This window comes from Diabrotica undecimpunctata, chromosome 11, assembly GCF_040954645.1.
Source record: "Diabrotica undecimpunctata isolate CICGRU chromosome 11, icDiaUnde3, whole genome shotgun sequence".
Lineage (NCBI taxonomy): Eukaryota > Metazoa > Arthropoda > Insecta > Coleoptera > Chrysomelidae > Diabrotica > Diabrotica undecimpunctata.
The window spans coordinates 26,438,280-26,466,009 of record NC_092813.1 but is presented as its reverse complement, the minus strand read 5'-3'; the positions used below and the strand labels follow the sequence as shown (position 1 = coordinate 26,466,009).

The 27,730-nt window shown below is 32.5% G+C and overlaps 1 long non-coding RNA gene across 1 annotated transcript; it reads left to right on the top strand.

The window, feature by feature from the left end:
* Positions 1-16,345: 16,345 nt before the first annotated feature.
* On the top strand, positions 16,346-25,866 carry LOC140452987 (uncharacterized). Its single transcript, XR_011952277.1, has 3 exons — positions 16,346-16,465; positions 21,990-22,403; positions 25,626-25,866. It is a non-coding gene; the product is annotated as an uncharacterized lncRNA (long non-coding RNA).
* The last annotated feature ends 1,864 nt before the right edge of the window (positions 25,867-27,730 follow it).

Genomic DNA, 27,730 nt, shown 5'->3' with positions numbered 1-27,730 from the left:
ATACAGAGTATAAAAAACGAACTAGAAAAATTTCGATCATCAGGAAAGGAAGCGGCTTTTATTTAGGTACCTTCACATACAGGTATTTACGGAAATGAAAAAGCAGACCAACTAGCTAACAAAAGTCGAATGAACTCAAAACATCCTGCAAAATTGAAGACATATCCGTACACCGATCTAAAAAACCTGGTTAAAATCCACTGTATTAATACTTGGCAAAATTATTGGGAAAAATTAGGTACTAAATTAAATGAAATTTACCCAAAAATAACTGATGTCCTGGAGACTTCTTTAAAAAGAAGAAACCAAGTCATTATTAATCGTTTAAGAATTGGCCATACTGTCTTAACACACAAATACCTAATAACAAAAGAACCACTACCTATCTGCTCCAGCTGCTCTAACCCACTGACTGTAAAACACATCCTGCTTAATTGTCCTCAATTCAGGGAAAAAAGAAGATCCCACGGATTCACAGATGATGATCTCAAGACAGTTCTCACCAAAAAAATTTCGACAGTATTAAGCTATTTAAAAGACATCAAGTTATTCAATTTTATTTAATGTAATATTTCATGTATTTGTTATATCCACTAATAACCCTGCGTGGTTAGTGTGGTTTTGTGTTTAAATAAAAAAAAATAAGTTGTTATTTTTATTTAGTTAACCTAAATTTTATATGACTTTCAAAAGATTAAATAAATATAATTAAACAAAAAAATCGGAGGACGCCTATGCTAGTATTGCACGCGAGAACCTTTTACCCTATTTTAACACTGGGACTGTCCAAAACATCAATAATTATAGTAATTATAATAATTATAATTTACACCAAAATGGGAAACAGGCAACTAAATTGGAAAATATTTTTTCAATATATCGATATTCACATATTATCCAGGACCCAGAGAACCAATAACATTGACGAAACCATTTTCTCATAGCGTGTTTAACGATAAAAGACTTTTATTTATATAATTTGCCATCAACAAATCCCACGAGCGGTATGATTCTCAGAAATCATATCCAGTTTCACGATCACTTGGCTCTTGAGTGAATTGAGATAATGACATTTGGAAATAATAAATCTTTCTATATCTGATAAAATTTCATTAGTTGCAATTTATGCTTTAAACATTTTATAACCGTACAATTAGGGACGGACTAAGGCCTAGGCAACCTAGGAAGTGCCTAGAGCTCGTAATTTTTAGGGCCCTAAAATTAGGTTTTTACTTTTTAATTTTTATAATTAATTTTTATTTTTATTTAACAGCAAAACGTAATACTCGTAATTATTGCTGAAACATGTCTAAATTATACCGAATCGTTGATTGATATTCGACAAGGTTAGAAAAGCGTTCCCATGCTTATCATGATTGGAAAACTGTACATAAAAAATTGCCAGAGTATGAAAACTCCAGTGACCACATTAACTCCATCAATAAATGTCGAGGACAGCGTTTACATAATGCGTTAAATATATCAGGTAAATATAACGGACTCCAATCCAGAATAAAACATTATATTTTTCTGCCCATTTTATACCATGCGCCAATCATTCTTAAATTTAATTGGACAGGCTAGTGTCGAAATTTTCGTGGAAAATGAAAGTTTGAACTTTTTTCAGTATCGCTCAGGAATTGTACGTTTTTGTTTTCTAATTCAAGCTCTACACATAGGTGAAATTCATTGTAAGGGCAAACACTTGAGTATTAAACCTATTTGTGATACCAGGTGGTCTGCTCGTTCTGATGCTGTGAAATCTTTAAAGGAAAATTATGAAAAAATTAAACATTGTGTTCGTCATTTTTCCTCAAACAAAAATGGAAAACCATTAAAAAGGTCATAAGCTAATATATCACATAAAACATTTGATACATTTGAATATGTACTGTTACTTAGTATGTGGAAAATGATTTTAGAGAAAATAAATGCTGTAAACAAGACTTCAACAAAAAGACGAATACCTAAATACAGTAGTTTTAATATTATGATTCATTGATTAAGATTCATTCAAAAGAAGCAGAAAAAGTTAAAGATATTGTATATTTTATACTAATGATAAAACACGGCAGAAAATACAAAAACTATTTTCGCATAAAGATCTGAGGGATAGAAAACAACTATTAACAAAAAATTCAAAACAATTTTTCGTGATAGTGATGTTAGAGACTGTTCAATAAAGGAATGAAAAGTACAAGAACAAGATTTGAACCTAGCAGAACTGAAAAATTAGGTATATATTACAATTTAAGACTTTTCCAAGTAACGAAAATATTATTTAAGCTGTACGAGTATCTATGTAGTCATTTACTAAGAGAAATAATATTATTGCAACACTTACAAATTTAAACACAATTCTGATTTAATTACTACTACTACTTGTCGGTTTATAACGTTTTCCGCCGTTTTCCGACTTCCAATCGCCACTTAGTCCGGTTGTTCCATAGGTCTTCTTCTATGGCCCTCTCTCTCAGTTCTTTATTTATTCTTTGGCTCCAACTTTTTCTCGGTCTACCTCGTTTGCTCTTTCCTTCTGGTTGCCATTTTAATATTTCTTTTGGTGTTCGTTGCTCATCCATTCTTTGTATGTGAACGAACCAGATAAGTTTTGTTGTTAGGTCATCAGTGATTGTTCGTTTGATTCCCATTATTTCTCTAATGCTTTCGTTGGTAATCCTTTCTCTTCCTGCGGCTCTTCTCCAAAAATCCATTTCCGTCGCTTTTAGCGTTGCCAGTGTTCTTTCTTTCAGTGGCCATACCTTAAAGCTGCACAAAGTGATACTTTTTACTGTAGTCTCATATATCCTCTTTTTATTTTCTTTGTTGATGGATTGGACCCATAAAATGCTGTTTAAGATTGTGATGGCTTATCTCCCTGACGTATTTCTCTCTCATGGCTTTGTCTAATGTTTCATCGTGTGAAATAGTGATAATATATTTGTAGAAAAAACAGTGCTTTATAGTGGTGTTATCGTCTAATATGAGATCTTTTTGTTCTACTCCAATGCACAGTTATTCGGTTTTCTTTTTATTTACTTCTAGACCCCATATATCATACTTTTCAAGTAATTTTCGTGTCATATAGTTTAAATCGTCATAATCTTGAGCCATTATTATTTGATCGTCTGCAAAGTTGAGCGTATATACCATAGTGTTGGTGAGTGGTATTCCCATTGTCCTGAATTTTTATTTCCATCTATTTAAAGCACTTTCAAGGTATATTTTAAATAAAGTGGGTAACAGACAACATCCTTGCTTTAATCCCTTTGATGTTATAAATCCTGTTGTTATTTGTGTCCCTGCTTTTATTTTTGTTATTGGTTGGTAGTATATTACTTTGACGGCTTCTATTAATTCTATATTAATATTCGTGCTTTCCATTGATTGTCACAGCTTCTTCAGTGGAACGCTGTCGTAGGCTTTCCCTAGGTCGACGAACAACATATGAATCTCTTGATTCCATGCCATCTTTTTTTCTATTATCTGGGTTAAGGAGAAAATGTCGTCAATAGTGGATCGACTTGTGCGAAATCCTGCTTGTTCTTCTGCTTCATAATCTAAGTATTCTCTCTCGATTCGGTTCTTTAAAACCTTTCCATATATTCGATTCATAAATCCAGTTACAGCTCCGGTTACAGCTATTCCTCGGTAAATTTCACAATTATTTTATAACCCTTTTTATGTATAGTACTGAGGTATGATATCTTTCATTCCGTAGGGATTTCGCTTGTGTTTATGCATTCTTGAAATAGTTGTCGAAGATATTCGTACAATTTGTTCATTCCGTACTTAAACAATTCTCCGGGTATATCCCCTAGTCCTGGAGTTTTGTTCCTCTTCAGATATTTACATACATTTTTAATTTCCTCTGTTGTTAATCTTATTGGCGCGCCGACTATTGAAATTCTATCTTGTTTTTGATTTATATGTTCTTGAAATTCGATTCTATTCTCTACCAAAAGTTCTTTAAAATACTCTTCCCAATCTTCCGGTTTTATGCTCTATATTACTTTTTTATTCTTTTCTTTTCTCAATTTTTTATCAGTTTCCAGCTTTCTGTGCTTCTAGTTCCTTCTAGATAAGTATTTATTCGTTGACAGTTTCTTTCCCAAGACTCGTTCTTCTTCTTAGAGATTTTCCTTCGTACTTCTGCTTGTTTTTCTTTATATTTTATTTTGTCTTGTAATGATTTGGAGCTTAAATATTGTTGGTATAGTTGTCTTTTACATTTTACTTCTTCCTCTATTTCGTTATCCCACCAGTATGGTTTGTTTACCTTGGGTTTTATGTAGAATCCCATTGTTTCAAATGCTGCTTCGTGTAAACAGTTGTTTTTTATATGTTCATATAACTGGTCGATATTCTTAGGAGCGGGAATTTGTAGCTTCTCAGCCAATCTATTTTTAACTAAGTCTGGGGTACTTTCTTCATCTAGGCTTCTGCTGTTGTATCTTCGTTCCTGTATCTTTTCTGTCTTGTTTATATCTATATGTGTTTCTCTCTGTTGTCTTCGGATTGGGAAGTGTATTTTTGAACGTAATAAACAGTGATCGCTACCGCATGTTGCTCTTCTCTAAACTCTTACATCTTGTAATCTCATTCGGGTTTTTTGTTTTGTTACAATATAATCGATTATTGATTTTATGTTTCGTGTTTCCTGAATCCATGTATAGCTGTGTATCAGTTTATGTGGAAAGTATCCATTTAAGATTCTGAGTTGATTCTGGTTGCATAAATCTATGAATCTTTCACCATTGTTGTTCTTGGTGTCTTCTCCGTATTTTCCTACTATTTCATCCGCATCTTTTCTTCCTACTCTACTGTTAATATCCCCTATTAATATTATTTCCCGCGATTGACTTATTTTCGATATTTCTTCGTAAAGCTGTTTCAAAATCTGAAAATCCGAAGCTGAATCATTAAAGAAATTCCCTGTTGAGCTCTACATTTTTTTGGTATTCCACTATAGAAATGGTCATATTTTCCTTGATTTTCAGAGCCGGTTCCCTTCTTTTTTGTTTCAGTAATGACTGCTATGTCTATTTTTAGTTCTGTTAATTCATGTCAGACTTCATTGAATTTTTTTGATATACCTTGAACGTTCCATGTACCAAAAAATCGTGTCCTTTTTTGAAGCTTATGTCGTCTTTGTTGTGTCGTCCTATTCCGAGGCGTGTGATTGGGTTTTTTAACATTTTTTATGTTTTTTACAAGTACTGGGGAGTTAGCCCAATGCCTTAACCCCCTACCTGGAGGACCAGGGGTTTGGGTTCAGAGTCTCCCTCTCCAGACTTTGTACTGCGAAATGAAATGAAACACAATTTTGTTACATGTAGAATAAAAAAGTCGCACAAATGAATTATATAGTCAACTGCTACATTTATTTATAATTAAATATATGTCAATATTTTTAACGTCCGTTGAAAAGTCTTAAAAATTATTATTTTCAATAATAAACAAATAGTTTCAATTTTAAAAAATACGGGATTCTAGAATCATCATACTTTATGATATATAATTTAATTAAAAAATAAAAAAGATTGACAACAGTAGGAATTAGGAATTGATCCCATTCTTGACTGTTGAAATGTTAAGCGTTGGTACTTATAAACCGTCAACACAGTTTTCATTCGGTTTACTACATATATTGCGGAATGTTTACGTTCTTCGTTGGTACTGTAAAGTTTCTAACTTATTAGAAATATGCAGTGATAATATACGAGTTATTCGTATACAAACCCGCTGGTATCGATGTGACCCACACTTTTAAATTTTTTTTTATTTTATATAAATAAAAAACTAAACGAAGCTAACACCTAAAGCTACTAAAGTACGGGAACGTCGTAACAACTAAAAACTATTTACATGGTGGTCCACTAAAAACTATTCACCCAGGTTTTCTTTTTAGTGAAATCCATAAATCTTTTTATGGATATCATGTTTAAAATCTTAAATAGAAAGTAGTATCGCATGAAATATTTAAAATTATTTATTTGTGTTTGCAACGGCACCTCATAGTGCCAGTGTTGACTAAATTTGATTTTAAAATATTTGTATACTTAAAATAAAAAAAAATAAAATAGATTCAAATAAAATTATATAAAATAAATAAAATTAAATAAAATTAAATAAAAGTAAATAAAATTAGATAAAATTAAATAAAATGAAATAAAATTAAATAAAATTAAATAAAATTAAATAAAATTAAATAAAATTTAAAAAAATTAAATAAAATTAGATAAAATTAAATAAAATTAAATAAAATTAAATAAAATTAAATATAATTAAATATTATAATTTTATTTTTTATAAAAATAACAAAATGGAGCAGTTTTTCTTCCAGCATTCGTTTTACTTTTTGGTTATTGCCCTTCGTACCCCTCTTTGAACCGTTTGGTATTCGTGTTTATTTTTTATCATTATTGGTCTCATACTTACCTTATCGATTCTTCATTTTACCTTACAAATAATGTACTTGATCTCTCATCTCCATTAATTGTTCGATGCTCCAGTGACTTCCAGTTTACGTATTATTGGGTTTTTACTGATTTCCATTAAAAATGGTAAATAATTTAAAAATGCTACAAGGAAATAGCTTTAAAAAATATACATTTTAATATACATTTTATTCAAAATATATAGAGGAGCAGGGTACCCAAACCCTCATTTACAGGTGAAAATACTCTGCACCTCTTATATTTTAGAACTGTCATAAATCTACAAATTAAATTTAGTTGAAGAAATTAAGTATAAAAATGTTTACTAAAATTCCAAAAAAGTTAACAAAAACAAAAAAAAATTATATTTAAAAACTTAATGGGTACCTGGGTATCTTTTTAGTCACATTTTAAGTTTAAACAATTAATAAAAACAAAAAACTAAAAATAGCATTTTTATTAGTTAACTTTAAACATCCCCAATGTTGATACTTGTTCACTCTGTATATAACTAGCCAGTGAGGGTGAGCTCGAAACGCATATCTATAGAGTCAAGGTATTCCTTATGGTGCAATGCCGCAGCTGCAACCACCACTTACCTTTTAATAATTACAACTTTTATACACAATATCATGATCATTAAGAGTATTGATAAGATTAAGGTGAGACAACCAGAAAAGCTTTCTCGTAGTGTGTTCTACCAGTCCTCACATATGGAGCAGAAACCTTAACTCTCACCCAAACATCAGCGGAAATATTGAAAAGGACACAACGTAAAATAGAGAGATCAATTCTTGGACTAAGCTTGAAAAATATCCACTAATATCCACTCTGGGTAAAGCAACCATCAAAGCAAAAGTAGATGGAGGCTGTCCACAAGAAGGAGTTTTGTCCCCTCTACCTTGGTAGATGATTTCCTCAGAAATCTGTTTACAGAAGTCTTTTACTGTCTAGGATATGCTGACCATATAGTAATCATTGTCAGACGCAGGTTTGTCCAGGTGCTGTCTGAGAGAATGCAAGCAGCCCTAAATATAGTTGACGACTGGTGTAAACAAGAGAGACTGATAGTCAATGCTCAGAAAACACAAATCGCCAATTTCACCAAAAAAACAGTACTACAATGCCTAAAACCACCGATGCTGGGAGGAACAGAGACTTCATTTGCCAAAGAAACAAAATACCTTGGGGTGTATTTTGGTCATAGGATTACATGGAATACACACATTCTGAAAACTACACAGAAAGCTACTATGTCCCTGGGCAGATGTAGAAGAATGTGCGGTAAGAATTAGGGACTTAACCCCAAAATGACTCTATGGTTATAGACAAAGGTTATTAGACCCATGATAACCTATGGCTCGGTGACGTGGTGGACAAAGAAGCAGAAAGTGGGAGCAATAAGGCTGCTAGGTAATACACAAAGGCTAACATGCCTGTGTATTACGGGGGCCATGAAAACAACTCCTACTGCATCTTTGGAAGTCCTGCTGAATCTACAACTACTTCATATCTTTATACAGAGCGAAGCCACATCAGTGATGCACAGATTAATCCATATTCAGCGACATATAAGCCAGATGCATGTTACTGACAACAGGAAGCTAATCGAGGAGCTAAAAGCCGATATTGTGATAGGGAAACCTATCGTTGCAACAGCTACGAGATATAGCTTTAAAAATGAGTTTAGTATTAAGATACCAGGCAGGGAAGACTGGAATAAAGGTGTAACCATACAAGCTGCTGCTACCTGGTACACGGATGGCTCAAAAACATCGGAGGGTGTGGGAGCCGGCATAGTAGGGACAAATCAAGGGATACATTTCTCGGTAAGTCTATCTAAGGATGTGACAGTTTTCCAGGCGGAAATAGCGGCAATCCATCACTGCGTGGAAGAAATAAAAAGGCAGGAAACAACGTTATGTTCAGTTGCCATCTTCACAGATAGTTAGGCAGCGCTTAAGGCACTCAATTCTGTAGAGGTCAATTCTAAGTTAGTATGGGATTGCGTGTGTGCCCTAAATAAACTAGGAGACCGTAGCAAGGTTACGGTAGCGTGGGAACCGAGGCACGAGGGTCATAAGGGCAATGAAGAAGAAGATGTAATGGCCAAACAAGGCTCATCAATGCCATTCATTGGACCGGAACCCTTCTGCGGCGTTGCAAAGTCAGTAACAAGAATGGCTACATGGAAGTTGGTACCTCACAAATGTCTGGAATGGTGGAGGAATTTACCAGGACAAAGACAGGCGAAACAGTTCATTACAGAACACTCGCCAAAATTTACGGCAGACCTAATAAGCAAAGATAGGAAAACAGTCAAAGTCATAGTAGGTCTTCTAACAGGGCTTTACATAGTAAGCTAAATAGGCACTTGAAGCTGATGGGATTATCAGATGATGACCTGTGCAGATTGTGTCACCTTGAAGAAGAAACAGCAGAGCACATTCTGTGTCAATGTGACATTCTAGCAAATGTGCAGTTCTTTACATTAGGAGAAGAATATCCACCGGCAAATAGCTACATGAAAGGTACAGTCTTGAAGCTATTAGACTTTTTAAAAAAGAATCAGACTTGAGAATGTTATCTAGAACTAAAGAACCACAATCAATCTGAACAGGTCGCAGTAGAATAGGCCAAAAGGCCACCTCTCTAAATCTATCTATCTATCTAAACTTGAGAAATAGACTAACAAACAAGAAAGTTGTGTGGCACCAGAGCGGACCAGAGTGGAAAACATTATCGAACTTATTACAAGGCAAAAATGGAGATGGGAAGAGTGAGAGACGGCAGGTGGACAAAAAAATTACTTGAGTATAGACCACGGGGAGACAAGCGAAGCCGGGGAAGATCCCAACGCGACTTCAAAAGAAATGCGAGCAATTGGATAGCATAGGCGCAAAATGGAAATATTTAGAGGAGGATATCAATAGTATTGGTAGATATAATATCTACCTATGTTATGTCTACTATAAATGTTATTTTAAAATTGTAATCTTCTAAATCGAAGGACATTCTAGTCAGTTTTTGACGATTTTACTAAAAATTTGTCGTTTTGTGTCGTAACATATAAGGAACTAAATGCCCGAATGGATGGATATTAACTGCTTCAAAATAATTATTAATTAGTTTAGGTCACTCTTTAAGAAACTTCCTGATTCATACTCTATTCGTTGTTCTGCTTTATATGTTTTTTGAATACATACAGCTTAACTTGAGAGCTAGTTCATTAGAGCATTTTTTAGTGTATCAAGGACAACTTTCTTTTGTCACATTGAATTTAACATTTTTGTTCATGAATGCGTTGAGGTATAAAATTTTAGACAAATTTCTTCAAAATTTAAAATAAAGAATTTATATTAGAACTTAAATTTGATAGCTTTTTTACTCTTGTCATTTTCATTTTTATTAAATTACAGTAATTTGTCTTTGAAACTAAGTTCCTGAATAGTTTTTTTGTTCTTTTCAAATTTCGAAGGCGTAAAAAAATTTTTTTGTATTTATCTTTAAAATATGCGATCAATTGGGCTAAGTGCCACACCTAAAATTGTTGTAATAACCGACGCGACGCGACGGAGGAATTTGTCGAATATGCTATATTATACCCCCACTGTTAAGTTAGAAATATGCTATGCTGTAGCCGTAAGCCCTAAGCCCTAAGCCGTGTTCGTACTTCAGTTCAGTTTCAGTTATCAGTACTTCGTATTCGTTTAATTTTACTTAACGTTCGAAGTAACACATGTTTTTTTGCTTGTTTGTAGTAAGTGGCAGTAGTAGTAACTTAGTTTATAGTGATTTTAACATTACCGACAGATAAAAGACAATAATAATAAAAATAAAGCAGATAAAGCAAGAAAGAGGGACACCGGCAGTGCTTTACTTTAACAAAAGCAACTTAAAATAGTGCAAAGAGAGTATAGAACCCACACAAACATCTTGCGATCTGCGAAAAAGGAATCAAGTGAAACGGTAAATTAACTATTCATATTTTTTGTTATTTGGCAGCTTTAATTATGTATTAATAAAATGTAAAGAAAAATATCAATCTTTTCAAATAAAAATTGTGAGCTTCTCAGTCTGATTTTAAGTTAGTTTGGGTTATATTGTTTTAACAGAAACCTACTGCTTTTTACCAGGGTTAGGTTAGATTTGGTTAGGTTTGGTTACGTTATGTTAGGTTTATTATCATTGGTGTATGTTCTTATGAGTGTAGGCGCAAAATTTCGGACCGATGCTTTTTAAATGCATTAATTTTTTTCGAACACTGAGAGAACTAATAAGTATTTTTAAAAAATTTAAACGCAGAATGAAAGACTATATTATTACCGATTATATTATATTTAGTAAGTTACAAGGGTGAAAAAGATAATCAGTATGCACAATAACACATAACAAGCATATTAAGTATGATTTTTAATTTCAAATCTTCTTCTTCTAATGGCGCTACAACCCTTTGTGAGTCTTGGCTTGCTTAACAGTGTTCTTCCATTCTGCCCTGTTGGATACTTTCCTTCGCCACTGCCTGATGTTCATGGTTTTAAGATCCCTCTCTACGTCGTCTATCCATCTTTTACGGGGCCTTCCTCTTGTTCTGTTTCCTTGGGGCTTCCATCTCTGGACTACTTTTACAGCTCGATTATCTGGCATTCTTTATAGGTGACCAAGCCAGTTTAGTCTTTGTGATTTTACAAATCTGACAATATCTGCGCTCTGCATTAGTTCATCCAGCTCGTGGTTCATTTTAATTCTCCACGAACTATCGCTGCATTGGGTTGGTCCAAATATCCAACTTCAACCCGCTTCTTGCTTTCTTGTTTATTCGTCATCGTTACTAAAAAAAGCTGTAGGTAATGTCACAGAGTGACATTACCTACAGCTTTTTTTACATTACACTAGTTTTTCTTTTATTACACTATGTTTAATCAAAAGATTTTTGATTAAACATAGTGTAATAAAAGAAAAACTATTGTGTCGATGTGTCAACGAGTTTTTGCATTGACGCTGTAAGTAATGTATTATGTAATAAACTTGTCCCAAAAGGTGTGTATATACCTTATCGGCAAAGAAAGGGACCTTTTTGGAAGCGAGTAAACTGCCGGTAGAGAAAATATTTATGTTGGTGGCATTAAGCATTTTTTCATAATTTAACAGTAAAAATCACTGATATTTATTATGTTTTAGTTACGTTGTTTTAAGACTATATATATATATATATATATATATATATATATATATATATATATATATATATATATATATATATACTCTTTGCTTTTTATGTAATTTTTTTTTGGTTCATAATACTTTTTTTTATTTTTTCTGTATTTTTTGAATATTTTGACATTTTTACTAGTTTTCAGCAAAGAAAACATTAAAATTTGAGGCTAAGTCCACAAAAAATTGGGCATTTTTGAGGCGTTTCCGTCTTACTGAATAATTGCAGTTCCAGATTACACTTAATATTCGACAAATGGGGTAATTATTTAGTAAGCCGGAACGCCTCAAAAAAGCCAAATTTTTTGTGGACTTAGCGAAAAAGTGAAAAAAACCTCAAATTTTAATGTTTTCTTTGCTTTAAACTAGTAAAAGTGCCCAAATAATGAAAAATACAGAAAAGATAACAAAAAAAGTACTATGAATCAAAAAAAATTTTCCATAAAAACAAAGAAAAGTATATATACATGTCTTAATAAAAAAAACGTAACTAAAACATATTAAATATCACTGTTTTTTACTGTTAAATTATGAAAAAATGGGTAAAATTGTTTAAAATAATCAAAATTTTTAATATTTCAAACAATATGGCGGCCATGCGCAAGAAGTTAAATTTTATGTACTTTTGACATTGTTGCCAGTTTCAACCTTTAAAAGATCTAAAAACTTCATGAAAATTACCTTAACACGTTCGCGGACACCTAGTTTTTATAGGGGGTCGCAAAAAACACACTTGTAAAAATCTTAAAATTTGTTATTTTTCTGTCATAAAAAAGTAGTTTCATAATATTTTAGAATGTTTAGGATGTTTTTTATAAAAAAAAACAAGGTGCGGTAAATGCCGCTATGTCCATATATGTCACAAAAGTTGTGCAACTGGATAAAGCGGTACATGCCGCTCTCAAGTAGTAAATGCAACTAAATCTTTATTTCTGTAAAAAATAATAAAGAAATATCCTTATAACGAAAACATAATACCGAGATACGCTTATATTAAAAAATTTAATTTTTGTGGTACAGTTCAAAACACGGTACAATGCAGTGCTGGTTTATCGGCACACGTTTTACACAAGTATCTGGTTTTCTTGCGTTTTTTGTTTCGTAAACACCACTTACACCTCACATGATGAGTTTTGCGGGGTCTCCGTAGGGTGTGGAATTATATCTGGAAAGTGTTGTTCATTGTTAGGGTTGAAAACTATATTCGCTTCCATTCGAAGTCGTTTTTTACCGTGCAAAGCTCCCTTATGCATTAGTTTTCTCCCATCATTCATATCTTCTGGAATGTTCAATAATTCTCTTACCAAATTTTCTCTGCATTCCAAAAGGATCAGTTTTACATTTTTGTGCTTCTTCATTGCATAGTAGGAATTTCATATAGCTACATCCAGTAAGTGAAACATTACTTTTTTGTACCACCTGATAGTTTTCTGTGGAGAAGAATAATAACTCACAATTTTTTTTTTGTGGCATTGACTTTCGTCATTCAGCCAGTCTCGAAAGGTTATAATAGATTCCTTAAAAAAGTATACACAGATAAGTACAGATTATTTCTCTCAGACAAATGCACAGCGATATCCCTAAAACGAAATAGACGAATAATTAATAGAAGAACACGTCGAAGGAAAATACAAGGACACTCGCTTCTCGTCTAGGGGTCCGCCAAGACATTTATTTTAACAGACAAACAATACTGGACCATGGATAAGGTATTGATATATATACATATATCAATATATATATATATATATATATATATATATATATATATATATACTCACCATTTAATCGCTCCTAGCTATTCCTGACATGTACTCATTGTACCTGGCAACTTCTTCAGGTTTTATTACTGTCTTTCCAAACCTGTTCTGTACATTTATAAGTTTTGGGTGATATTTGGTTGTTATGCAGAGTACTTCTGCATTTGTGTTCTCCTTTCTTTAGATTGGTGTTTAGAAGAGCTTTTGGATTTCCTTTTCTGTTTCGTCTAAGAGTTCCTGTAGAATGAGTTTTTCTTTCCAAAAGGGATTTTGACAGCAAAATGCAGTTGTAGAAGTTATCAAGGAATAAATGATGGCCTTTATCCAAATAAGGTTCCATAAGTTGCAGTACTAACGACTCAATTTTAGATAATCCTTCTACATCTTCGGATTTTCCTTTATAAATTTTTATATTCAATACGTATCCGTCTGCTGTAGATAGCTCGTAGAACTTAATGCCATATTTCGCTTTTTTTCCTTTGATATACACCCGAAAACTCAGACGACCACGAACGAGAAGCAATGATTCATCTAGTGACATTTCTTCTGCAGGGTAATCAGCTTTTTGAAAATTGAGTAATAGTTTATCGAGCAGAGGATTGACTTTTTTCAGTGAATTAGTTCCTGTTGTTTCCTCTTTACAAGAACAGCTAAAACAATGCAGCATTTCTTCAAATCTTCTACCAGATTGGGTGTAATGAAAAACTGGTGCATAATAAAGTGGATTCATTGAAAACAACTTCCTTACAGAGGGGTATTTTATTTGACCCTGTAATATGCACATAGCTAAAAATGATTGAAGTTCCTCCATAGTAAATGGCCTAATGTATGCTTGTCTGCTGTATTTTTGCTTGGGCCTATTTACATTAATCAATAGTTCAATGTAATTGTTCATTGAATCAAGAATTAGCTGCATAATTTCTTGATCCCAAAATTTGAAAAAATAGTCTGTAGCTTTAGGAGTATCTGTGTCAAAATTAAGATGAAGGCCACTTTGGGAATTGTCAAACAAAAATATTTGGAATATCTGCGACAATATCATCCCACTCGTTATCAGTTCCAATATCGCCCATCTCTAGCAAATTTTGTATATCATTACCTGTTTCGTCATTTTCTGGCTCAACTCTGTCTTCGTAATTTTCGTTTGAAAACAGATTCTCGTTTGCCAACGAATCTTCACCACTACTGGATTGATATGATGGATCTTGTAAATCATCATCAGAGCTATAAGGTTCTGATTCAGAACTTTCAAATTCATCTGTGCTCACTTCATCCATAAGTCCAAGAAGCCTTGCTTCTTCTCTAGAATCCATTTTCTGTAAAAACAAAAAATAGTATATTTACCGAAAATATAACCTCAACATTTTATTACTGCCTCAACAAATCTAGTCAAAATAAACAAAACACCAACAAAAACAACAAAAATGAAGTGATATAGTACCACGTGCTCGCCGCCTAACACACGTCTAATATTTCAAAGCTAAACTGACCGACACGGATAGTTCACAATATTTTATGTTATTTGCTGGGACACCTAAGGTGTTTGAATAGTATTTCATGTACAAAAATGTGCTTGGTAAGCCGCTTTGCGTTTTGGCCGTTCTCAACATTAGACGGGATATCGCGCTTTGTCCCAGAAAGTAGAGCGGCATATGCCGCTTTGTCCGCGAACGTGTTAATTAAAACAGGTGGATGCAATCTTAATAAACACGTGCAAAAAGAGTACCCGTTAACCATCGTCTTATTTTATTATTAAAAATGTAAACCAATAAACCAAATCTAACCTAACACTGGTAAAAAAAAGCAGTAATAAGAATAAAATGTTATAATATAATTAAAAATAACAATTTTTATATTTCATAAGAAAACATGAAATTAAAACTAAACCAACGTAACCAAATCCAACCTAACACTGGTAAAAAAAAAGCAGTAATATAAATAAATAAAATGTTATAAACTTTGTTTTATATAAATTTTTATTTTTCATTAGAAAACATAATTTTGAATAACTATGGCAACACTGGTTAAAATTACCCTTCTTGACCATAAGAAACAGTTGTCATTCCTGTCATGTGTCATTTCATGTTGTTTCATGGTAAATAATGGCGGTGGCTTTTAAAAATCGGGAATATTTCTCATGGAAATTACATAAAAAAGAACGTTTTGCACCGAATAAAAATTATTGCGCAATCATTAGTAAGTGAAGCAGAATTCATTGATATATCTCGTATGATCTTCGTAGACATGGTTCCGGCTTATTACACTAGTACCGCATTTGGTTTTACACGATGGTACTCCAGTTCATAACACTGCTCTTATTTACAATCATCTAAAAGATAACTTTCCTACGACGTAGATAGGCAGAGGGGAACCAACTGTTAGGCCACCTCGATCTGTATTAGGATTGTTGTGCTTATTTCTTCTATTTTTTTTTTATTTATTTTGTTAGGATACCTCCATCTGCATTATTTGCCCGATATTTTTTTTATTTTTCTGTAAGTCTGTGTTGCTGTGTTTTATATGTTTTAGTTTCTTTTCTATAACTTCTTTTACTTTTATAAGTTGTTGGTTAGTTGGGCTTATTACTTCTATTTTTTTCTCTAATTTATTTAATCATTTTCTGAATTCTTCTTGTTATTCTTTTGCGCGTATTTATCAAACAATAATAAATATTTGGACACACATTGAAATCCTTTATTTTGAAAGATACATTGACGCTGAAAATTAAGAAATGATCTCAAAATACTCATAATCATAGTTAAATCCATTTATCGTCTATTAAATGTCTACATCTTATATTTACAAGCGTTTTATATCTAGTTCAAGCTGAAAAAATAAAATATAATAATTCAATCAACAGCATTCATTCAAAATTAGTAAGATATTTAATTTGCTTTTTTTTTTAGGTTCGCCATTTGTAAGTTCCGGCATGGCATCTTCTAATATCTTTTCGATCCCTACTTCGATGCGACGACTCCCAGTAACGGCACTATTCTTTTTGGGAAATCAGCGTATCTTAGTTGCCGAGTTCGAAATTTAGGAAATAAATCAGTGAGTAGACTACTTTATGTAATTAAAATATTTAAGTTGGGATAAATAAGATACTGGCTGGGGGATATAATTCGATTAATATTTTTACTAACGTTTTACAATAAATATTGTTTTTAAGAATAATTCAAACTTAACTATAAAAAGCAATTTTTTTTGAAGCTTGTATGAAGCTTCCATACTGGCGTTGTATTTCCTATGTATCCAACGATGCTTCCCGATGAGCCTTCCCTCTTGTATGTATGCTTTAAAGCCTGTTTCTTCTTCAATATTAGCCTCCTAAATTGTTTAAATTATCGCACCATCTTTTTCTTGGTCTGTTAATACTTCTTCATCCATATGGTGACTTATCTTGTGCTAGTCGTACTATCCTATCCTCTGTCATTCTACTAATGTAGTCGTTCCACTCCTATTTCCGTTTTGTCACCCATCACCCATTTATGTCTTCTATATTTCATGCTTTTAATGTTTTCGCTTCTGTGTAGAAGTATTTTCATCTCTGTTGTTTCTAGTAGTCGTCTCGTTTTAGATGTTTCAGGTCTTGTCTCCGCCGCGTATGTTAATATAGATCTAATTGCAGCTTTATAGATTCTTGTTTTTATTGTATTTTTTTATAGAGATTTTATGTATTTTATAGATCCCGTAGCTTTACTTGCTTTTAAGCTTTGTTGTGGTAGTTCTCCTTCAACATCTCCTTAACTACTTATATCTATTCCCAGATATCTAAACCTTGCTTCCTGCTTTATTATTTTCCCATCAATTTCGATTTTACATCGTAGTGGGTATTTAGATGTTGATATTATCATATTGTATTTCTTGTCTGTTGTATTGAAGATGTGTGTTAATCTTTGGAGCTCGTTTTCTGTCTCGGTGATTATTGCGACGTCGTCTGCATAACATAATATTTGGATTTCTTTCTTCCCCATTCTGTTACCATGCCCTTTACGTACTGCGTGTATTATTTCGTTCATTGTTATATTAAAAGAGAAGTGGGCTTAACGAGTAACCCTGTCTGACTCCGCTTTGTTCTGGTATCCACTGTGTTAGTTTTCTATTTATCTTTGCCCGTATTCGATTATGGAAGTAGATGTTTTCGATGGCTTGTATAATATTGATTGGTATGTTTCTTTTATACAATAGGTGTAAGACGTCTTCTACTGGGATGCAATCGCCTTTATCAGTTATAGTACAAATACGGCGGCTACGCAGGATCGTTCGGATCTGAATACTTATTGTTTATCTGATAAAGTTGTTAGTTTATTGATTTTGTTGGTTAGGACTTTTGTGGTAAGCTTAAGTGCGGTGTTCAGTAGATTTATACCTCTATAATTCTTTATCTCCTTTCTTGAACATTGGTATCATTATGATGTTTCTCCATGCGTCTGTTATCTTGCAGTGCAATATTAGTTTTTGTTTAAGTTTTGTCATCTCTAGGGTTATACTTTCTCCTCCGTGTTTTAGAAGCTCTTTGGTTATTCCGTCTGGTCATGGTGACTTTTGATGGTGCTATTTTTGAGTGAATTTATGGCTATCTTTATTTCCTGAAAACCGATTTCTATTTCGTATCTTTTTAATTCAGGTACATTATGGTGTTTAATTATTATTTTTCTTTCCTTTAAACAATTCCGTCAGGTATCTTTCCCATTCGTTTGCTGGTATGTTCCAGCTTGCGTTTATATCTTCGATGGGTTCTATTTGTTTCAGCTGTATCTTCTGTGCTAGCTTCCTTTGGTACATTTTTCTTGCACTTGTTCCACAGTGATTCTATATTGAGTTTTTTTTCGGGGAATTTCCTGTAGAAAATGTTTTGGTGTTATTTTAATTCTTATTTTTGCTAGTTCTAGTTTGTGTTCACTCCCTGCGTCTGCTGAGTTTAAAGTTCGGATATCTAGAATCTACTTTGGGTGGATTTTTCTATTAGTGACTATACAATTAATCATAGATTTGTGCCCCCTGGAGTTTTCAAATGTACAGTTATGATAATATGAGCCAACAATCTCTGTAATTTTTACATTTATTTTTATCTCTTTTTTGTGTATAGAGCTTATATACGCCAGGTTTTAATCTTCTGAAATATTTTATTGTTTGATTAGATATTTATCAAAGATCTCTGCTAACAATTCTGTTGGTATTGACTGTCCGAGTTTTATCAATTTAATGGGTATCTTTACAGGCTCTGTAACTTTCCCGTATTTCATTTCCTTTAAGGTTCGTCTTATATCGTCCACGTTGCTTAGTTTTACTTTTTCTTCTTCTATTGGATCTGTTCTAATGTTTGTATAATTTATTTCACAATATCATCTTGCGTCCGTAAATAGGGATTTGTAATATTCTTCTCACTCTAACCTACCTACGGGGTTTAATCTCTCTGTTCCTTTGTGATCTTTTCTGAAGTTTATTATAAACTTCCAAGCTTTAAATACTCCAGTTACATCCGTATATCTGTTTATTTCTTCACATTTTTTGTTCCACGTTTCGTTTTTTCTGTTGGTCGCAGTGTTCATAACTTTCCTATTACAGTAAGTGTATGTTCTCCAGTCTTCTAGATTTTGTGTTTGGAGCCAGATTCGATAGGCTTTCTCTTTAGTATCTACAAACTCTCTTATTTCTTGTGACCACCACTCCGGATCTTGATGTCACACAGTTTCCTATAGCCTCTTGTTATATTTGTTTATACTCATATTTCTGGATACTGTTTTTTATATTGATGGTCGCTGTTATTTTCCCGGTATTTAACTAACACATTTGCCATAGTTAAGTCATCCCATCCGCACTCCGCTCCCCGATACACCCGTACATCCATAATTTGTAGATTTGAGTGTTGACGTATGATGACATATTCAACAATTAACCTTAGCCCTCTTGTTGTCTGTGTCCATGTATATTTCTATATGTCTTTATAAGCGTAGAATCCATTTGTCACATTTATGATTTGTCCGATAAGCTCTCACATAAGCTAAAAGGTCGCACATCGTTTTAATTTAAAATAGCTTCTCCCTACTTCCTAATAATCTGAATGTTGTCTCTTCTTCCTGCTGTAGCATTTAAATCTACCAGGATGAATACTTCCTTGTTTTTCTTAATTCCTTCAAATACTGCCATTAGATTATCATCATCGTTTTAATCCATCCATATTCCGAGGCAAATTATCGAAACTTTTAGCATATTTAAATCGTTTTCCGAAGCACGAGTTTTATGTTCGGGGTTTTTCTCTTAGCCGATCTGTTTATCCATTATAAGATTACGAAACAGTAGACTACAATAGTCTTGATACCACTGTTTAAGAGAATACACACGCGTTTATATTTATTCTTAAAGATAAGTAAAATTACTTAAGTTGCTCTTTATCTCTTAAATTTCTATTCCTTTGTCTTAATACTAGTTAACTAGTTACACCTACTTTTGCATACTATAAAACTTTCTCCTCTGTTTTTTCATAAAGTAGCTCAATTTTGTTAAGTTCAGATAGGAATTAAGTTCTGTGGGGTATAGCACGGACTTTTGTCTGGGAAAACGGGTGCATACCACAACGTCAGTAATGGCGAAGGTGCAGATCATTTACGCTGCGCAGCCGGCATAAATGGCAACCGAATTCCACAATATTATTGAGATGATGACTTACTTTCAAAAACGAAAACTAGCTCCATAAACTATTAAAGATTTCCACAATTCCAGCAGGGTCCTTTTTTAATTTTTTTTGGGGATTGAAGTATTTATTACTAATTAATTCCATCCAGGTACCATTGTCATTTGTGAATTTCGTTCTTTCCCAGCTTTAAATATGGTATTTTTAGGGGATTAAATCACAATTGATTGTAATGAGAATTGCATTTTACAATAATTTTGACGATTCGACATCCAGTACAGAAATCTTTTTAAAATAATTTATAAATTAAGAAATTATGTTAAAATATAAACTTTACCATTAATTTGGTACGAAGAGCTAATTGGTAAGCATTTTGAAACGTTAAAATAAATGTAAAATGAAATTCTTATTACAATCCATTATGGTGTAATTGCAAAGAAATACAATATCTGGATACTTTCCATTCTCCATTGTTTTTTAATTTAAATTTCCAGACTTCTATACTTAGTGATCTTTTCATTGTATTTAACATGCAGATTGTTGTTGTTAGATATCATCAATACACCAGTTAATATTGTCCAGATTTAGCCACCTCTTCAGGACGTGATTTATTTTTTTGTTGGGTTGGCTTCTGTCGCTGCATTGGATCTACTGGTGGTTCGCTTCGTTGGATATGTCCCGCGGAGGAGGATCCTGGATAATCAGAGGCGAAAGGGTTGTTGAACTAAAACGGTCCTTTTTAGAATTTTATTAGCGAAAATATATAGTTATAAATTGACTGAATTTAATTAATAAGTATATGAATTGTAAATCGCGTTAGGACAGTTGTGGCTGTATCCTCTGCAATAGACAGTTATCATTGTGCAATGAGATCGGGAAACCACAGAAACCCTATCCCTCCCTGTCTATCGAGCTCGAAGTGAACATTTACTGATTATTGCTGCGATAAAAGAGTGGAATTGCTTCCAGGGTGTTAATGTATTCATCAGGGAGTTCGTTGCTGGCAAGGCCCAGTAATTTAGTGGGTAGGATAGGGAGTTTGGGTTTAGGACGTCTTTTGAATACATTGTCGATGGATGAGTAGGTTCTGAAGTTTGGGCCACGGATGGTTTTGATTGTGTAACTACTGCTCAGAGAGGAGAGCCTCTCATTGATGGGTTGGATGTTCTACAGTTGATGAATGAGGGCGGAGAGGTAGTCATACCGTTTGTTGTTTACCGAACAACCGTTTACCGATCTATATTCAATCACCGACCTGATAAATGTTTTGTATGTATGTATGAGTGTATGTGGGTGTGTCCGTGTCAAAAAATAATTACCCATTGTCATTTATAAACAAGGAATTTTACAAGACTGGAGAAGTGAAACAACAAAACGTCACAAGTAATCCAGAAACACTCACAAGAAGAGATTCAAAGATGACAATAATACCATATTGAAAGGGCTTAGAAGAAAAATTAAAAACTAGAGGAAATAAGTACATCACATTATCATCAGCCGTTCTGAGTCCACTTCTGGACATAGGCCTCCCGTAAATAATTCCACTGCATTCTATTTTGAGCACCCTGAATCCAGTTGTGCTGAATGCGCTTGATGTCATCTGACCACCTTGTTGGAGGACGTCCTCGATTACGATAAACATCGTGTCTAGGTCTCCATTCAAATATCACAACAACATCACGTCAACATCACAATAACATCAAAAAAAAAAACAATACACTAAGATATTTCATGTCCAAAACCAAATTTAACAACAGAAGATTTCTATGTACAAAACATACATCAAAAACAGAGGCTTAGTAGAGAGAAGCTAAAACTTAGTGTTAGCCAAAATTTGATCTTAGGCTCCTGGCGATCATGTTTTCTATTTCAAACCATTCAACAACTTATCTTTCGTTATTGGTTAACAAATTTGATAATGTTTAATATTTTTGGTTTTAGGTATCATGGATCAGACACAGAGATATTCATCTCCTCACAGTGGGAAGCTATAAGGCAAATTAATATTTAAATGGGAATAAGCTACAATTAAAGTTAGTTTATTGACGTTTCAATTTCCACTTCGAAATTATTAGTAAATTACTAATGTTTATATTTTGAGAATGATTTCCGAAGCGGAAATTGAGAGGTCAATAAACTAATTGTAACCTTTATTTGTGGCTTATTCCCATTTAAATATTAATTACTTTTGAATGCCACAAGAACATTGTTTCAGTTTTCACGCAAATCACCATCCTGAAACAGATGACTGGACTTTCCAGATCAGATGGGCTCAAAAGAGAGAGGCTGGTACTTATGAATGTCAGATTAGTACCTAACCAGTAAAAAGTCATTTCGTCAACTTAAATCTAGTCGGTAAGTTATTTTACTATTTTATCAGTGTTTTGTTAAATTTTTTTAATGCATTATACTAGGGGTATAAAGAAGATAGAAAAACAGAATGTTTAATATACATTTATTACAAGATTAAGATTAAGATTAAGATAAAAAATTATCTTAGTATGTAAAATTCAGCATAAAACAAGTCGCGTTAACAGCTTTGGAAGAAGTTGTAAATATAAAATATAACTGAAGAACAAAAAAGTTCTCCCAAAAGTTAGACCTAGAAATTTTATTTCTTTGACTGTTCTAAAGGTAAATTATGACTAGTTGTGAGGTGTGTTTTATTTTTATTAAAAATAATGTATCGTGTTTTTTCAATAAAAAAAAACAAATTCCGTTTTTATCGTTCAATTATAAAGCCGATTTAAGAAACTCTTTATAATTTTAGTTGCTGCCATTACATTATTCGATTTAGTATAAATAAAAATGGCATCTGCATAAAAACTAGCTTTAATGGATGCTTTAATTACATTTATACTACTATTAAAAGCGATTAAGCATAAAGTTGGACTAAGAATCGAACCTTGAGGAATTCCATTGTCTAGTATCTTAGAAGATATATCAAATATAGATACTACTTCAAATACCAAAAGCTGCGAACATAATACATGCGGCACAAAACAGAGAAACCTATCGTTTGATGGTCGCCAACCTTCGGTAGAAGACGGTACATAAAGAAGAAAAAGTATCTTAGATAAGCTTGTAACATCATTAATTCTAACTTGAATTGAGCGATTAAAATAAAAAAATTATAAATGCAAATATGTGACCTTGAATGCCAGTATCTTTAAATGTTTGTAGAATACAGTGCCTCCATGCCCTATCGTAGGCTTGGGTTATATCGAAAAATATTGCAATTAGTTTTTGGATATTTGCAAAAGCTTCATTAATTGAAGTCTCTAATGCAACGTGATTATCTTATGTGGATCTACCTCTTCGAAAACCACTTTGGAAGTTAGTAAGAAAATTATTATTTTATAAGTACCATATAAGGCGGAGGTTTAAAATTTTTTCTAGGATCTTGCACATGCAACATGTAAGAGAGATGGGTCTGTAAGAGGTAGGGTTGTCTTTTGGTTTGTTAGGCTTAATAATGGGAATGATTATTGCTTGAGACCAGAGGTCTGGCAATTCATGCTTTAGGAAGCAGGTATTAAATAAATCTAACAGAATTAATTTGGCTTCGAATGGTAAGTTTTTTATGAAGACTGGTAGAATATCATCTGGTCCTGCAGCTGTATTTTTTATATTTGAAAGAAAACTCTAACTCTTGAAGAGTTATAGGAGCATTTAAGGGGCTGTCAGAGTTGTTAATGAGGATTGTAGAAGCTTCTATGTTTTTCTTGTAAATTAGGGATTCATAAGAAATATTTTTGTCGCTATCAGCTAAAGCGATTAATTTATTATTGTGTGTTAAGGTGTTAATATGTCTATAAGAATTAGAGCCTTTAAGTTTACGAATTTTAGTCCAGATTATGTCGGAGGGTGTTAAAGAATTGATAGATGATACGTACCATCTCCAGGTGTGATTGCTAGAAGATAGAGCAAGTACTACTTCATTGTTCCACGAAGGTACTGGAGGTCTTTTTCAGAGCTTTGTTTTACCTATATTATTTAAAGCTGCTTCTATAAATATCCTGTTTAAGGAGGTAATATTAGAGTTTATATCATCACTTGGATGATAGTTTTTAATTTTCTTTTCAATCTCGACTTGATAAGACGACCAGTTTGCATTCCTTAATTTCTAGGATTAATAGATTGGAAAATTAGGAGATCGAATTGCATATAATGATATGCAGATAGGAAAGTGATCACTGTCATATAACGATTTTAAAGTATTCCACGTGAGAAACGATGATAAGGATTGACTACATAATGATAAATCTGTGGCGGAAAAAGAGCCGTTATAGAAGTTAAATCTGGTAGGTTCCCCTGTATTAAGTAATAATAAATGAGAAGAGTCAATAAGATGTTCTATTAGGTTACCGTATTTGTCTGTTTTCGAGCTTCACCATGCAGAATGATGACAGTTCATATCCCCTAAAATTATTTTTCTGTGTGGAATTTGATCAAGAAGGTTATTTAGTTCTTATAGGTCTAGCTCGCTAGGATGTGTTAAATAAATGTTGGATATATTAATATGTTTTTAATATGTAATACTCACTGCTACAGCTTCGAGATTAGTACTTAATGCAATTGGCTTAGCTTCTAGGTCTGTACTTAACAAAGATAGCTACTCCGTCACTGGCCTATTGTGCTAGTCTGTTTTTTTTGAAAACATTGGTAATTTCGAAGATTTATATTAACTTGTTTAAAATGAGTTTCTTAAAGACATAAGATCTTTGGGCATAATTCATTTATTAAAAGTTTTAATTGTTCTAAATGAGTATAAAACCCATTAAGATTCCACTGTAAAATAAAGGAATTGGACATGTTATAATTCTGCCTGAGATAATTGTTCATCTGTCTCTTCTGTGGAAGAGATATTATTGGGGTTTAGTTTTTTTTTAATATAGGCTATGGGAATAAGCTACAATTAAAGGTTAAAGTACGTTTATTGACGTTTCAATTTCCACTTCGGACCTTCTTCGGTCGTTCTTAAAATACAATCAAAAAGGTTTGTATTTTGAGAACGATTTCCGAAGTGGAAATTGAAACGTCAATAAACTTACTTTAACCTTTAGTTGTGGCCTATTCCTATTTAAATAGTAATTACTTTAAAATGCCACAAGAAAATAGCTTCAGAACAATATTAAGAAACCGTTATGGGCCCAGCGTTATTCAAAATTTTTTTGTATTTTGAGAACGATTTCCGAACTAGAAATTGAAACGTCAATAAACGTACTTTACCCTTTAATTGTGGCTTATTCCCATTTAAATAGTAATTACTTTAAAATGCCACAAGAAAATAGCTTCAGAACAATATACTTGAGTTTCTTTTATTTTAACATATTTATGGGAATATAGCAGTGAATCAACTGCATTTTTAAATCAAAGATATATACATTCTATTGTTGGCAATTCTGGAAGCGAATGATACGTTACGTGGACCAACTAATAAACCAACGGCTATAATGTAGTTATGAACTTTAGTTCCTTCAATACTAGAAAAGAATATTTAAACATTTTAACACAAGTAGCTTAAACTACCACATTAAGAATATTTATATACATACTAACATATCCTTCTTTTAGGTGAAATCCTAGCTGCAATGCAAACAGGCTCCGCTGGATTGTCCAACAGCTTATTCAACACCTTCGCTCTCATAATAGTTTCTTACATATACACATCCTGCTATTTTAGCCACCTTGAGATAAACCAAGGAAGTTGAAGGATCTTTGGAAAATAGAAATTTGTAAATAGCTGCATATTCTTCTTAATCTTAAGTAAAACATTGTTAATGCAATCTGTTTTGTCGGAATATCCCTTAAAGACTAAAATACTAGTGGTATATATATATATATATATATATATATATATATATATATATATATATATATATATACAGATTGAACGAATTTAAAACGGAACATACAATTTAATATATGTCTGTTTGAACTGCATTTGAAATAGTGGACCAATATAAAACTTGGACAAAAATAAATCCATACCCAGTGATAGACATTGTATAAAATATCGTTCAACTATCTGTCTCCTTTAAAGGAAAGAGGAGCTTGCCTAATAGTCGGAGAGATAGAGCCGAAATTTTGGAATTATTAGTAATATGACATTTCTCTATTGGAATATATTCATTGTAACTGGGTTAAGACTTTGCCTTACAGGCGGACGCCCCTCGTGGTACAGGGGGTGGCTATACAGGGATGAAGTTGTAATTTTTTTCGAAAAAATTAACGATCGATAATATGGCTGAAAATTTGCCCAGAGTAAGATCTTGGTATAACTAGACGAAATCCCAAAGGGCGGACGCGAGAGTGGATACATAAGGGGTGGCGGACAGGGGTGAAATTGCAATTTTTTGGGGAAAAATTAGCGGTAAGTAATATGTCCGCCATTTTCATGGCTCATTATTTAGCCCCCAAAAACTCTAAATCCAAAAGAGCGGACAGCTGGGTTGGTACAGAGAGCCATAAAACGGGGTCGAATGTACCACTTGCCTGCCCATTTTAGGTCTCGGTAACAATTTTTAAACTGATTTTATTATGATATTTTTATACCGATTGATTTGAAAATTTGTATGCTTACTTCTGTTACTATTCTGAAAAGCGTCAAGTAGTTTTCCTCAAAATTTTCCAAAAAAATTTCCGTAAATGAAAATTTTCGTAATTTTTTGAGGTAAAATCTAATTTGTAGAATCCTTTCGATTTTCTGTCAGTTATATCATGATTTTTTTCCAAAAATTTTCAAACGATTTTTCCGATAAGAAAAAAAAATTGTGAAAAACTTTAAAAATATCATATATATATATATATATATATATATATATATATATATATATATATATATATATATATATATATATATATATATATATATATTTATATATATATATATATATATATATATATATATATATATATATATATATATATATATATATATATATATATATATATAAAATTAGTTTTTCTTGGTTTTAGGTTCAATAAATTATATTACATGTGGAACTAGATTTTATTTGGAAATCAACGTTTCAGCAGGAAACCATTGTCAAGATTCTAAAATGTACAAGATTCAGAACAAAGATTTTATTATTTTAATTTTATTACATTTTAGAATCTTGACAAAGGCAAGGGTTTTCTACCGAAACGTTGATTTCTATGGAAAATTCCACATGTAATATAATTTATTGAACCTATACCCAAGAAAAACTAGTTTTATATTAATTTTATATTAAATATAGTACGGTTCAAGAACGTAGTATATATATATATATATATATATATATATATATATATACACGGACCATATTGTTGCTACCATTGGCGCTCCATTGTCAGAATGTGCTAGAATGGCAGAAGATAGAAAAACGTGGAGGAACATTGGGAAATTTAGTTAATAGCTTCATGATATCACGATACCTGCATCAGGTTAACGACTAAGAAGAAGATATATATATATATATATATATATATATATATATATATATATATATATATATATATATATATATATATAGATACTTTTTTGCATATTTTTTGCGAACTCAAAATTGATATTCTCAGCATAATTTGATGATGATTTTTAAAGGTTCACTGGCGTTTTCGTATCTGACGACTAGAGTATCGAGCGAGCTTTTTCGATTTGTTTGGACTCGACATCCAAAGTTCGCAGGTTTACT